The sequence below is a fragment of the Macrotis lagotis genome, chromosome 1 (genome assembly GCF_037893015.1).
Source record: "Macrotis lagotis isolate mMagLag1 chromosome 1, bilby.v1.9.chrom.fasta, whole genome shotgun sequence".
Lineage (NCBI taxonomy): Eukaryota > Metazoa > Chordata > Mammalia > Peramelemorphia > Peramelidae > Macrotis > Macrotis lagotis.
Window position 1 is genome coordinate 40,743,806 of NC_133658.1, and position 15,779 is coordinate 40,759,584.

Sequence of the window (15,779 nt, forward strand, 5' to 3'; positions counted from 1 at the left end):
ATCCTCAGGATTGCAAAGTGTTTTCCATATATCTCATCTGATCATACCAACAGTCTTTTGAAATAATGCTATTATTACTTCAGTTTCATAGCTCAGGAAATGAGAATTTAAATGTCATGCTCAGGACCACACATCTAGTAAATGGTTTCCTTCTGAATCATTGAATAAAGACCACAACCCAAAAGTCAAATGTTTCCTGATGCAAGTGAGCAGGACAAAATTTCTGCATATAATAAGTCTTTCTCATCCTATACTATCCTCTGGGGGTGACTGAATACCTTCCAAAAATTAGATAATAAAATTATAAAGAAAGTGAAGGGAATTCAGAGAATTGCTCCTTCAAAATCAACAGAATTTAACTATTCATTCTTTAAATGAGAGGACTCCTCAATAAGCAGGGGATCGGTTGATGAAAGAGATGTCCCAAAAGTCTTAGTGTAGTTTAACATACTAAGCTGCAGATTAAACTTAAATTTATTTAAGCATTCAACTAAACTAAGATTTTTGGAACATCTTGCATTTATTAGAGAAAATGAACTCATATCCACATTTGGCATTCTCACTAGAAATGATACCAGAGATAAAGAAACTGCAGACATATAGAAGCATGGCTCAGTGTTTCCTTGTCAAGGCAAAGGAGTTACCACATATTTATAGGCAACAGGAAATATTATCTTATGGGACTCCCAGGCTGCCACTTTTCAGTACTCATTATGCATATGAATAAGTAAACCACCATGAAGATAATTATAGCTTCGATGCCAACATTACGTACAGAAGATGAAGAAATAGGATGATTCTGTGATGGATAAATGTTCCAAATTAACTGAACAACACTCTGATACTCAGTCACATCAATGTGACTCAGTTGGCATATGAGTATAGAGTAAAAAATAATTTGGAAGGTACAATTTAGGATCAATAAAAGAAAGTGGTCCAAGACTTGCAAGGATGCTAAAAGTCTCATAGCTGCATCAGGACGACTTTCTTTGAAAAGAGAATTGTGAGTCGCTCAGGGTAACGAGCACTTGGCAACATATTCTGTATACACACAAATGAAACTATATCTTAATAGGCAGGAAACAACTGAGTATGGATAGAGCATTGTTCCCAAACCTCCCATGTGTATAAAATCAGTTGGTCTGTTGGTTGAAACAAAGACACTGTAACCCAGATCATACCCAACCTGCTGACAAAAATAAGACTCATGATAGAATATTGACTCTCTCACTATTTCTTAATTCATGTTTAATCAAAACAGTTGCCACAAAACAGAATGCTACAAAAAACCTGAGTCAATTGGCATTTGGTCTTCTTACCATTGGAGAAATATGTCTTCTAGGGAATCACCAGTTTCAAAGATAAACTCATATGTAGAAACCCTTCAGGGGATATCAGAAGATTGTGGGTAAGCAGCACGTACTAAAATAACAAATAACGACTGAGATAAAAACAAAGTGACAGAGATTTTGGATAGCTAAATGGAATGCATTTCTAGATGGAGGACAACAAACAGAGCAGCTCTGATAGCACTTGTCTTCTGTCTTCACTGGCAAAAAAAGATCAACATCCACATTTGGATTCTATCAGATGTATATCCTTCTTAAAAAAAGATCTCTATCCTCCCCGCTTCCACCAGTTCAGTTGATGGCATCCAAAATGTGGGTGAAAGGAGATCTTCACCTTCTGGATGCAGTCAAAAAGAGAATAGTGAGCAGTGTGGGAGGCAGGGGAGAGACTCCTCCAATTTCTAATGTAATAATTCTTGTCTTTTGGGGGGCAGCTAGGTGTCATAATGGATAGAGCACCGGACCTGGAGTCAGGAGTCCGGCCTCAAACACTTAATAATTACCTAATTGCATGGCCTTGGGTAAGCCACTTAATTTCATTTGCTTTGCAAAAACCTAAAAAAAAAATTCTTGTCTTATATTATCAAAGAAGACCAAACTATTCAAAGAAATAGTAATTACATTTGGAAAGATGAAGTCCAGAAGAATGATTGGACCTAACCATATCTAAACAGAAGATATGTATTCTACGGGTAATATTATTTTTAAAATTAATATTCTATATTTTTATTTTTCTAATTACAAAGATAGTTTTCAACATTCATTTTTGTAAGGTTTTGAGAGTCATATTTTTTGCCATCCCACCTTTCTCTGCCCCCCCTCCCATTGACAAAAAAAGCAATCTAATGTTGGGGTTATCTGTGTATAACTATGTTAAATGTATATCCTTATTCATCTTTATGTGAAAGAAGAATCAAATTAAAAAGGGACAAATTAGAAGAGAAAAACATAATGCATAAGACATCTTCTAGTAAACTTTCGTCTACCTTTAAACTCCATAGTTTCTTCTTTTATTATGGTTGGTTTTTTCCATCACGTCTTTTAAAATTGCCTTTTATTATTATACTGCTGAAATGAGGGAGTCTATCATAATTATTATTATTATTATTATTATTAGTGTGAACTCTTAGTATGTTTGATGTTCTTCTGATTCTGCTCACTTTATTCAGCATCAGTTCATGCAAGTCTTTCCAGGCGATTCGATGCCATTTTAAAGGAATTGATATTCAATCTATCTCAAAAAAACGGGATAATTCCAAAGTAATGAGAAAAAAATCACAGGTATCAATTTTACAATAAGAAATGTGGGGTAAGGGGAAAGATATCACAAATACCCAACCATGTGCCCATATTCTCAGGTATATAAAATAGCTGTGAAAATGATCTATGCAAACACTAAAGGCATTCTTGATGAAAACATGAGGGAGTAGACAGGCTTTCACTGATAGTTTTTCTGTAGTGGTCCATAACTTCTCCCTTGTGCACTTGACTGAAAGGTTTTGAGAATACAATATGCCACCAGGATCCATTATCAATTGACTTGATAGGGCAATAAGATTAGTTTGTTCTTGATGGAGGTGATATTGACACCTTGTGATCACTATTTCCTTTTCTAGGTTTGATTGTCCTTTTCTTTAATAATCTCTTCTAGCATTTTCCTAGGAAACAAGCAAGAGCATGGCAGAGATGCAAGATTAATGCATTAAGACTGGGATAGAGTGGAAAGAGAACTTGGAAAAAGACAGCTTGCACTCTGGTTGCGAATCCTACTCTGTTGAATTCAATTTGCTGCTATCCTCAAAGATATGGAATCTACAACTGAGGCCCCTTGCTAACTCTAGCTCTGCTCTTTCACCCGCAGCCCCAGATCTGCTCCCAGAATAAGCACACAACCCCAAAACCTCAATAACACAGACGCTGACTAACAGAAGCAGGCAGCTGATATTTCCCCAAAACATCAAGAATAACCCTCAATTCTAAAAATATCTTTTCATCTTAGCAACAGTGGGGCTTTCGCATGCTTCACAACATATTTGAATATGTTCAATTTACAATGTTTTCACAATTACAATAACCTGCTGGGTGCTCTTGAATAAGCTATTTCACAGTCCTGGGTTTCAGTTTCCTTATTTGTCAGATGGAAAATCTCAGTCCCAGATTTAGGGCTGAAAAAAGGAATTTAGAGACCTTTGAATCCAACTTCTTTATTTTATATGTGGAAACTGTGGCACAAAAAATGGTCAAATGCCTTGAGTGGAGTCACAACCAATAAATTTTTGAGACAGGTTTAGACTCTTTGGTAGTGTGGGGAGGATGGATTGGAGTAGGGAGAGACTTGAGGCAGCTAAGAGGATATTGTCACCCTAGTTTCAGGTAGGAAGTGATGAGGACTTGGACTGGAGTGGTTGAGTAATTGGAGAAAAGTGACCTGAACTGAGAAATGTGAAGAAAGAAACCAGATTTGGCAACTGACAGGCTAGTGGTGGTAAAGGAAAGAGTGGGGCTGAGAATGAGAGCAAGGCAAAACCAGAGCCATGGGGGTGCCCTCTACAGTAACAGGAAAGTCTGGAATAATAGATTAGTGTATGGGGAGGAGGGAAGAGAATGAGATCAGGACTTTTTAATGCATTTAATACTCAAATAAAAACAATAAAAAAACCCAAACTAGATTATTTAATATTACTTACAGTAAGCAAACATATCCTTTTTTTTAGGTTCATTTGGGTTTTTTTAGGTTTTTTTTTTTTTTTTTTGCAAGGCAATAGGGTTAAGTGGCTTGCCCAAGGCCTCACAGCTACGGAATCATTGTCAGAGGCTGGATGTGAACTCAGGTCTTCCTGACTTCAGGGCCAAGGCTCTATCCACTGTGCCAGCAAACAAATCCTTATGGAGCGAAAGCAGCCCCGTGATCATAGCAGCCAGTGTTGGAACATATGCAGAAACAAAATTCATTCTACTTATTGCAACTCCTTTTTCCTTCTACTTCCATGGTTTCTGAAATGGATGGCATGATAACCCTTGAAATCTATATTTCCATTGATAGACTGTGTTCCAAATTCCTATTGGTTTCACCATTCAGGGAACACCAGAGACTCATAATATCTCTGGGGAATTTGGGGTGTAATGCAAAGTGGAAACAAATGACAACTTGTCACCCCTTGGTTATTTGGCACTTTTTCTTTTTATGTTTGTTAACTGAAAAAAAAACAAAACTAAAGGAATGAAAATGTAATATTTCATCAAAGATATGTTTTAAGAAATGAATATATAAATAATATAAACATAGTTCCATAATTTTTTTTCACCTATGAATGGAATAGCATTACTTTAGCACTTAGAAAGCTCTGTTTTACAGATGAATGTTTAAAAATAATAAGGAATGCAAATTTGTGATTTCCACATTGGGCAACTGCCCAGGCACCCACCTTAGAGAGAATCCTGATTACAAGTGCCATTTTAACAGCTGGTTCACCAAATTCAGCATAAAATTAGATATTGGTTTCTGCTGAGTTGGTGCAAACCTACTGAATTCCACCACTTTGTATGTCCCTGGGCAAGTCACTTAACCTCTGTCCTAATTCACTCTGGAAGAAAATGGCAAACAATTCCAGTAGCTTTGCCAAGAAAACCCAAAAAGGGATTATGGAGTATGGAACAAGACTGAACAACACAGTATGTGCCTGGCAGGAGCTTCTCTTAGGATTCTGGGTAAGGAGTAGATTTTATCAGGACACCAAGATCTTTTTTATTCATTTTATTCATTTTTATTCATTTAACAGGGTCTTCTCCCAATGCAATCATTAGAAGGTTTATACATGTAGCGTGGTGTTAGTAGAATTTTTACTGAGCCAATGTCTAATCCAGGCATGGCAAAGCAGAACAGAGACAGAGTGCCAGAAAACAGGTCGTGACTTAATTATTTTCATTGCCAGGAACTGATTTGCAAATCATGGAAGGTCTAATAGGAGATCTGGCACTTAATACTCAAATATTTGCTTTCCTACTGCTTTCCTACTTATGATCATGGAACCAGATATTAAATACATGATCATAAGTAGGAAAGCAGGGGAAGGAGGATCATAGAAAAATCAGTTTGGGGGCTTGAGTGATCCTCCCAGAACAAGTCCTCGATGCAAGACAATATTATTACATCAGCCACAACCACTGAAGTAGGGCAACACAGGAGTCCTCAAGTGCTGTGAGAATGGCCAAGTTGATTTTATAGTTAGTCTTGAGGATACATTTTATTTTTGTGTGGGTATGGCAAAAATTCTCTGATTCACTTCATTTAACACAGGCAAGTATAAAGTATAGGTCAGGGAAAGAATGCAGATTTGTCACGATTAATAAATCATTCCCTGAAGCTTTGTTTTCACTGTTTTCCCATGTCCAGAATCTCCCTTTGAAAAGGATCCCCAGGAAACTAAATTAAAATTAGTCATTAATTTTACACATCATATCAATTAATGTGAAAAATAATAATTCTCGTTAACATTCCCTCCTTTAGGCCAATGGGAGAAGGAGACTCTAATTAGTTGATGATTTTGATTTTGAAACATGATTTGTCAATTATCTTAATAGATTTGATATAGATTTACAAAAGTTCTTGACTTTAAAATTTTGCTATAAAAGGAAACAGAGAGACATAGTTATTCATATGAAATGGGGAAAGTTCCCTTAACTCTGTTTGATTTCAGGCTGAATCTTATCTGACAGTCAATTATTTGTCAGAGAGTATTAAAGGCAAGGCTCAAGACACAACAGGTGGGAAAATGTTCTTTTCCAGAAAGGAAGTAGCATAAGGGGAAATAGAGTCAGGAGGATCCAGCTGCGCAATTATCCATCCAAGCAATCCTCAGGCTGTTGCACATGCCATTTTCTATTATTGGTTTTATGACAATTTAGACAATCGTCCCAGTATTCAAAATTCAAAACAAATTATAGTCCAGGAGTTTTATCCTTTAGTCTCAAAAATGTATCACTGACTACAACTTAAAGCTTGAATATCTTCAGGTATTTGGGGGGCGAAAACCTGCTACTTCCATGTATCATTAAAACGAGGTGGGCAGTAGCAAGGAGAAAGACAATTCTTAGTTCATCGAGGACGTAACTGCAAACCTCAGCCCACATCCAGTTCCTTGGGTCAGTGATCTGTCTCAGAATTTGGCTGTTTCTCATCCTGGGTCTGTGGAACCTCCTGATTTTAGACGTCGGTTGTTTGGACTATGATTTTCAGTTTAAGGTCACCTGTGAGTTCCACAATCCAAGTGGACGACACTGCCCTTTTAAGGTGTGACAGATGGACCCAGGACTCTACTCCCCAGAGTTGTGGGGTGTGAGCAGGATTTCAAAGGAACCTCTCAACTGTGGCTTCAGGGAGAGGCTTTGGAGACACCTTTTCTAGTAGATCCAATCACTGGGTTAGATCAGGGACCAAGTCCTGGTTGGAATTTATAAAATATGGGACTGTATAGGTAAGTCTCTGATGTCTTCTGTGCTACCCAGTACTGCAGGAGGGAGCATTTAACTGCTATTTCTCTCACAGGTAAGAGGCATTTGGGGGAGTCCTTACTATCTCATAGGGACTGAACTTATATAAGAGAAGCAAATGGTCCAGATTAAAGCCTGGCAAAGCTAATGGAAGGACTTTGGGCCAAGGGATACCTAACTCCTCCAAAACTTTAGTGAGTGAGGTCTTAAGTATTCCATTAATTCCTTCAACCATTTCTGATGCCTAGGGATAATAGGTAAAGAGGAGGTACAGGATGAAAGCAGCCAAGCTAACGAAACTTCTATGAAATGGGTCTCTCTCTATCACTATATATTTTCTTAGGAACCCCCTCATAATGGACTGCTTTTTTTCCTAAGACGATTTTTGCTATTGCAGAGTCTGTGGTAGTATGCCAGGGGAACACTTCTACCCATCGAGGAAAAATACAGGCCATAATCTAAATATATTTGTAATCAAGGGCAGATGGAAGTTAGATGAAGTTGATCTGCCCGGTTTCAAAAATTTCATGTGGGAGAGAAAACTGTCCTCGAGCTGACATCAGTGGCTTGGAAACACTGTGCTTGGGGCAGTCCTCCAGAAACTCTCCCACCAATATTTTCTAGCAAGTTCTACTAGCTCATCAGGTACCCAATAACTGAATGAATGAAAGTGTTCCATCATAGAGAATGCTTAGTTCTTAGTGAGCACTTTAAGTCGGTTTGGGCCAACCCATGGGACCATAGTCTCACCAAATTTATATTCCTCCGTTTGAAGTCTTTCTTAGTTTATGACTTTAGCTACCTGATCAAACTAGTCATTTTCATGGGCATTAATGCTTTTTTTGACTGTTCTCTGTGATATTAATTACTGCTAAAGACTTGGGAAGGAGCGAACAGTCTATTAGAAAGGAAATCTGTTTCTAATTTTTAATGGACTGTCTTGAAGAGGTAGCAAAGCCCCAATGTTTTCATAATACCCCCAAATCATGATCCGCCTAAAAAATAACTATTGTTAATATGGATATTAATTCTTTTTTTTGCTTCCTAATTCACAAGCCCTGGTTATTACCTCAAGTTTGGTTTATGATGAATGGACATCTGGTAATGATGAAGGTTCAACCATTTCTGTGGTGGTGGTGATGCCATAACTGACAACCAAGTCTCCTTTATCATTTCTGAGATGAGATCCATCAGTGTAGGAGTCAAAGTCCACTCCTTCTAAAGGAATATCTTTCAAGTCCTCTCAGGGAAAATAAAGCATCCAGATTCATTACACCGTCTTGATCTGAAGTTTCATCCTCACTTTCCATCTCAGGTAGGTAAGTAACGGGATTGAGGGTGTTTACATCAGCTACATTTCCTCCTTTATCAAAGATGAATAAATCCAAAGCATCCCACAACTGAGCTTCTCTTTAACTCAGAGGGAAAGAAGGGGGCAAGACAGAGAGGTTTCAAACCGAGAGTGTGGCCCAGCGTCAATTAGAGCAGATATGCCTTGCCCCACCTGAGCAGGGAGACGTCTCCAACAGGAGTCAGGGGGATGGTGGACGTTACCTGTCTATCTCCCTCCTTTTGCCAGCCCTCCCCAGAGCCTAGTCAAGCTAAGTGATCTGGATGGCAGGGAGGGGCCCTCACTTCTTCTTAGGATACTCCTAGTCTCCCCTTTCTTGACTCAGAAAACCATAAATTGAAACAAGCATTTATTAAGAGCCAGAAACTGTGCTGAATTCTTTAAAAATATTATCTCACAACATCCTGGGAGTTAAGTGCTATGATTATTTCTGTTTGATAAGGAAATTAAGGTAGACAGAGGTTAAGTGACTTCCCCCAAAGAACTCAGATCTTCTGCATTTTTGCCTCATTTTGTAGCCCTAGCACTTAGTACAGTGGTATTTAATAAAGGTCTATTGATGGTTGTTTGGGGTCACTAGCTGCTCAGTTGAATGAAGTATGACTCCCCCAAATGGAGGTTCCGAAAGAAATTCACTAATGGGACAAGGTAGCCCAGTATGGCAGAAGGATATCCCAGGGTGGGAAGATCCCAAGAGTTGAGGGAAGTTCCAGCATGAAAAGACAACTGAATCATGATGTCAAAGGTCTCTAAAATTGGAAAGGATGGTAGGTTCCTTCATTGTCTCAATGTTGTATTTAAGTCCTAGTGATGTAGAGAATGTAGTTTTAATGCTGTTCAAATCTTGTTAATTGTGGAAGGCTATTTGCACTTGAGATGTAAACTGAGCCCTGTTGATTGTATCCTTTTGACCCTTTTGTTTGTATCTTTTCCCCCATTTTTCCCTTCACCTTAACCTTGGTCACAGTCACTGGTGTGGCAGGAAATGACATGTTAAACTTGGGGGTCAAGCACCTTGGGATAGGAAGGACTGGTATGTAGCTTGCCAGTGGAAGATACTTGGCCCAAGGTGTAAGATCACTCCCCAAGTGCCATCCCTTGCCCAACCTATCACAGAATATTTAACAAGTGCTGCTGCCTCTTTCCTTCTTCTTTGACTCTAGCAGGATGGGTTTTTCTCATGCTCTTTCTTAGGCCACGTGGAGCACCATGGGCCTCTCCCATGCCATGTAGCCAAACTAATCTCATGACTGCCTGTCTTTTCTCTCTGTACCTAGTTCTCTTACTCTTTCTCCCTCACTTTCACTCAAACTTCACCTGGCCAATTCTTAAAGTGGTTACAGCTTTTCTAGAAGTTTTAACCTGTAGATTCATAATAATTAGCTATAATAAAATCCTGAGCTGTTTGAATATCCCAGAGAGCTTGAATTCTTTCATCCTTTCAATGATCCTCAATTTCTCAGTTACCCCAAATTCTATCTTTAACTGTTGGCCCCCAAAATCCCAGTGGCAATACTAGTACTTAATTCAGGGGGTCCTTTAGGAATACCTTTTCATTCATTCATTTCCCTATAGCTGACTGAATAGGGCAAAAGGTGAGAGACATAGGAAAGAATACACCTTCTTGCTGGGTGCTGCTCTAATCCTGGGGATGTTTAGATGCACAAACTCAGGGGAAATCCCTCGTGTTCAAAGGAGGCTAGGATTCCACCTTCACCTAGTGGAATCCCCAGATGCCTTTGATGATTACTTAAAGGGCCACTTCCTCCTACACACATAGTCTTCTCTGACAGCTAGAATCCTCCCAAAATTACGTTGCATTTACTTCCTGCCATTTTTAGATTTCTTTAAACATATTTATGTTGTTTCTTTCAAAAGAATGAGGTCAAAGACTTGTTTCTATTTCTGCCTCCAGTGGAGAGATTGATGAATGAATGAATGAATGAACTATCCCCTTTGATACTCATTCTCTTCTCCCCAGACTGAAAGAAATTTTTAGATTCCCTGTATTAATCTCATACCTGTGATATCATGAAGAAAACACTGGGATTATAAGCAGAAAGATTCAGTTCCACCTCATAGTTTATAGAATTAGAATTGGAAAGGACCTTGGAAATCTTCTAGTTTTAATGCCCATATTTCTAAAATGAGGAAACTGAGTCCCAGAGAGGTTAGGGAACTTACTTAGGGTCATTCAAGCAGTAAGTATCTGAGTGCAGCTTTGAATCTCCCTGATGCTAAATTCATTGTTCTACTTGCTATGCTATGCTTCCTCAATCTGCCTCTAATATATACTTAATGACTGGAGGGGGGTGCCAATTAACCTTGCTGTTTCGGTTTTCCCATTTATAAAATGGAAATGGCAATCTTTGCTCATAATCTTGCTGGATCTCAGTTTCCTTGTCTGTAAAATGTGTGTGAAACACATGGCATCCACCTCTTAAAGTATAAAGGAAAGTCCAGTAGACTATGTTGGATATTTGGAATGACTTGGAAGGGAATTGGGGAAGAGGGAAAGACAGAGACTTGTCTTGCACTAAGCAGCCCTTCATTCTGAAAGATTTTCAGAAGCTGGCTTTTGAAAGAGAGGGCAAGACTTGAGATGATCAAAGAGGATCAGCCAGATGGGAGAGACAGAAGTGGGCCTAGAGAGGCTAGAGAGAGAGGAAGAAAAATAGATCCTCTTTCTCTGAGTCATGAGAAGTTGATTCCCATGTCCTCTCCTTCTCTGCCACCCCCCCCACTCCTCTTGTCTTTATTTGTGGCCAGTGGGATCACTTGTTTTACTAAATGGTATCTGTGCCTTAACTGTTCTTTGTGACAAAGTGGGTGGGTTCTATTGGGGACAGTCACGTCTGTGGGACATGGCTGCAACATAAATAAGAGAACGCAAACAAGATCATTTTTTTAAAGAAATGTAAAACCTGCTTGTCCCAGGGAGAGTTCCCCAGCCATCCTTCTTCCCCGGTCACATTATTATTATTACTTCTTTCTGCCTGTCACTTGAAATGATAATAACATTTCTAAGAGCTTTTCTTATAATGGCTCTATAAGATAAATGATAGATGTAATTAGCCCCACTCTGTAGATAAGGAAACTGAGTCTTAGACAGAGAAGTTGGCATGCCAAGGGAAAGGCAGAGCTGACACTCCATCCCAGGATTTCCAACGACATATACAGTCTTCTTTCCACTCAGATACTCTCTGTTGAGATGCTGAGATTGGAAACAGGAAGAGCCCTTTTGTTCTGTCCTCCCGCTGCAGGAACTAGCTAAGGGCCCAGTTTCAGCTCGGGGAAGAGGTGAGAGGCAATACATTTCTCTGAAGTGTGAAGACACTGAGGCTTTGGGTTTCCTCTGGTTCTTATGTCATCCTTGCTTCGATGTTGTCACAGGCCTTAGTCAGTTCCCACCCATCAGTCTGAAGACTCTGGCCTATTAAAGTCTTCCCTAGACTTACAGGTGTGGTGACCAAGAGTAGGAAAAGGAAGACTTGTTCTGGCTTGTTACCTATAGGACCCTGGAAAATCATAATCTCTTTTGTTGACACTGATAAAAGGAGGAGATTGGATTGGAAGATTTCTAAGGCCCCCTTCTAGTTTCAAATGGATGATTCTGTGATCTGGACAAATTGACTCTCCTCAGGGAACTAATAGTCCAATGAAATCCTGAGACAGGCTAAGTAGGGAGGCCTAGCAATGACATAAAACCATTTTCAAGGAGATGGGAGGGGGGGGGGAGTGCTGATAGTTTTGTCATCTGCAAAATGAAAGAACTGAGACCTTTTCTGACTGGGAGATATCAAAAGAGACTTCATAGAAGAGACTTGACTGGAGCCTTGAAGTACAGATAGAATTTCTAGGAAAATAGAACTGGCTAGAACCAAAATAAATATACTTCCGCAATTCAAGGATCTGTAATTTCATTTGGGCTGCTAGGTGATGCAGGGGATAGAATCCCAGACCTTGAGTCAGGAAGACCTGAGTTCAAATCCAGCTTCGGGCACTTATTAACTGTGTGATCATAGGGCAGATCTCAATCCTAATTGCCTCATTTTCCTCATCTTTAAATGAACTGGAGAAGGAAAGGGCAAACCACTCCAATATTTTTTGTCAAGAAAACCCAAAATAGGGTCAAGGAGAGTCAAAACCAACTGGACGACAATAACTTAGTTTCATTCACGTGATTGTACTATCTGCCAATGAAGATACATTTTTTTGGCATAGAAAGGTCGTTGAGAGTTGATATAGTCAAAAAAAATTACCACACTGGGGACAACCAGTAATGGAATGTTCCAAATTTATTTAAACAAAATTTTGGTCCTCAAAAAATGTATAAGATATGTATGACTGAATGTCTCAGATTCCATGGGTGGCTATCTCTGGAATCTGGCTAACTCCTTTCCAAGGCAGATTATGATTGAATGGATCAGATGAAGAGCTGTGGTTTTGTTCCTTCTTTCATCTATCTCCAAGAAGAGTATCAGCATGCATCCACTGGTAAACATTTCCCAACTAGCTCTCTAGAAATGCATGGCATACTTTTTAAATTTAAAATGCCTTATCAAAAATTTTTCCATTCCTTTCATAAGTCTGAATAATCAACAGAACAATAGATCAGGTCCTGATTTGTAGTGTTGGCTAATTTCCCAAGTGTAAATGCTCACTCTTAAAATGTAAGAATTGCTTCTCCTGAGCCTGTACTAACTCGCTCCTGCACGCGCTTGAGTAATAGACCAGAATGATATCTATTTGCCTCATCAAATTTGGTAGTCTGGGGGTTGAGGCTTTCACAAGAACAGTTGCTTTTCTGGTCCTTTTTAATAGGGAAAATAGACTTTGGTTTATACTCATGAGTTCAGCTCCTTCTGACCAACAGCTGTTTACACAAAAAAAATTATCCCTTATTGTGGATAACAATTTAGCACACTTATTCAGGCAAACAGAAATCAGAGAAGTTAACAGACTAAAACATTCCAACTTAATAGGACCTGCCAGGACTTCAATGCAATTGAGTATCTAATTCAATTAACTTCTATAGTCATTAATTAAGAGCTTCTACTTTGTATAAAATAATAGGGATTAAACATGGAAAATGGCACAGTTCCTGCCATCAAAAAACTTACATTCTTCTGCAGATATATGATGTATCTAAAAATATGAGATGGGTTGAGGAAAGGAAAAAAATAACAAGGTATGGGGAACAGAGAAATTAGAAAACGCTTTCTTGCCTTTGAGATTCCATGTTTCCCCTCCACCCCACCCCACAATGAGACATAGTGGAGGGTATTGGGGAGGAGTCATGATCAGACCACAAGATAGATAGCACAAAAAGAACAGACAGGAACTATAGGTATAAAGGAAAAGGCAGTCACAGAAATAATCAATCTAGGGACTGAGAATAGATTTCTTCTTGCACTGCTTTATAAAAAAAAAACTTCAAAAAACCCCAAATAAAATGGTTTCTTCTAATCTAATCTATTGCCAAGTCTCATAACCTTCACAATCTCTCTTGCATCTGACCCCCTCTATCCTCTTACATCCAAGGTCACCACCATCATTTAGTTTCTCTTCATGTCTGATCTGAACTATTGCAATAGACTGATAACAATGTAATATAATAATAATTGATCTCCTTAACTTTCAGTTTCCCCTGTTTGATCATCCATCCTCTACAAAGTATTCAGATAATCTCCAAAAGTAAAGGTCAGACATATTACTGATTCTTTATTGCTCATCAGATGAGATTCAAACTCTTCAGCTTGGCATTTAAAACTGTTCATGGTCTGGTTCCAGCCTAATCTTCAAACATTTGTTCACCTTTATACCCACCTGACAAGTGTACTTTTGAACTTAATATCTCATCTCCCACCTCTAAGCCTTTGTTCTAGCAGTTCCCCATCCTTTCAATATGCTTCTTCCTTATTTCTGCCTCTTCTGCCTTAAAGGTCTTGGGAGATTTTCCCTAATTTTCCTTTAGTTAACTCATTCTTCCTTTTCAAATTATTGCATCTATGTTTATCTGTTAACATGTCATATTCCCTCCAAGAAGAGTGTGTATTCCTTGAAAGGAGGGACTGTTCTATTTCAACTTTGTATGTTTTGTAGATAGTAGGAACTTAAATGCTGGTTAAACTTAACTGAATTCATCAAACCCCCAGAATGCTAGAAACAGATTGAGCTATCTCCAGAAGGTGTGTTTGTTTCTGTGTTTTGTGTGTGTGTGTGTGTATGTGTGTGTGTGTGTATGTGTGTACTGCGTGTACTGGGGGAAAGGTATATGAGTCATTTAATCTCAATGACCATTACCTTCAGAAGGAAACATAATGGCTCTGTGCATTTCCTCTGTTTTATGGATAATAAATCTAAGACATTGCAATGAAGTTTGTAACATTAGATTTTCTCTGCCAAAAATACCCAGAAAGTTGTGACTCACCCTTTTTGGACTTGAGCCAAAAAAGCCTTTGACTGAGACTGGTGGCATGGGTGCATCTCTTGAGAGAACAGTAACTTCATGGGGCAGAAAAACAAAAATATTGGCGTGTTTGCTAACTGGAAAGGCAGCACAGAGCTAGAAGAGATTTCCATCCTGCTGAACCTCTGTTGTTGACTCACTGCATGACTTCAGACAATCACAGAGAGTTGGAAAGAGGCTTATTGTGTGTGTGTGTGTGTGTGTGTGTGTGTGTGTGTGGAGGGAGGACCTTGAAGTTCATCTCCTGTACCCTCATTTTATAGTTAAAGAGATTGTTACCATCCTCACTCAATAAACTCCTTATTGCCCCCAGGATCAAACTTAAAATTCTCTCTCTTTGGCATTTCAAGTCCTTCCCTCCCATCCCCTTCTGGTTTTTGGTAATCCTTTTATACCTCACTCTCTTCCATGTACTCTGCCATCTAGTGATACCAACCTATTTGTTGTTCCTCCAATACAACTTTCCATCAGCTTTTCACTGGCTGTCTCCCATATCTAGAATTCTCTCCCTCCTCATCTCTTCCTCCTTTAAGACTCCACTCAAATCCCACCTTCAAAAGATCTTTCCTCCCATACCCCTACTCCTCTCAGAATTACATTCCATTTACCCTAGATTCAGGGTGTTCCAAAAGTCTCAGTGTGGTTTGAAGCTTAAAAAGCTTAGCCTATCAAAGGCTCTGAGCTCCAATTTTGGGGATACCTTATAATACCCCTAATTATTCACAGATTTTTCTCTCCCATTAGACTATAGGCTGGGAATGGTTGGCATTTTTGTCTTACTTTGTATCTTCAACCCTTCGCCTAGCTTCTGGACCATGCTGAGACTTTTTATTTTTTATTTTTTTTTATTATTTTAGGTTTTTTCCAAGACAATGGGGTTAAGTGGCTTGCTCAAGGGCACACAGCTAGGTAATTATTAAGTGTCTGAGGGCGGATGTGAACTCAGGTCCCCCTGACTATCCACTGCCCCACCTAGCCGTCCCCATGCTGAGACTTTTAATAAATGCTTGTTGTCTGGCTGAAAGTCTTGAAAAGCATAAGATATTACTGAATGTCAGGCATTTATTATGTTCCAATTCCATACCAAGGACAGCATGAGATGATGAGGACTCAGGGA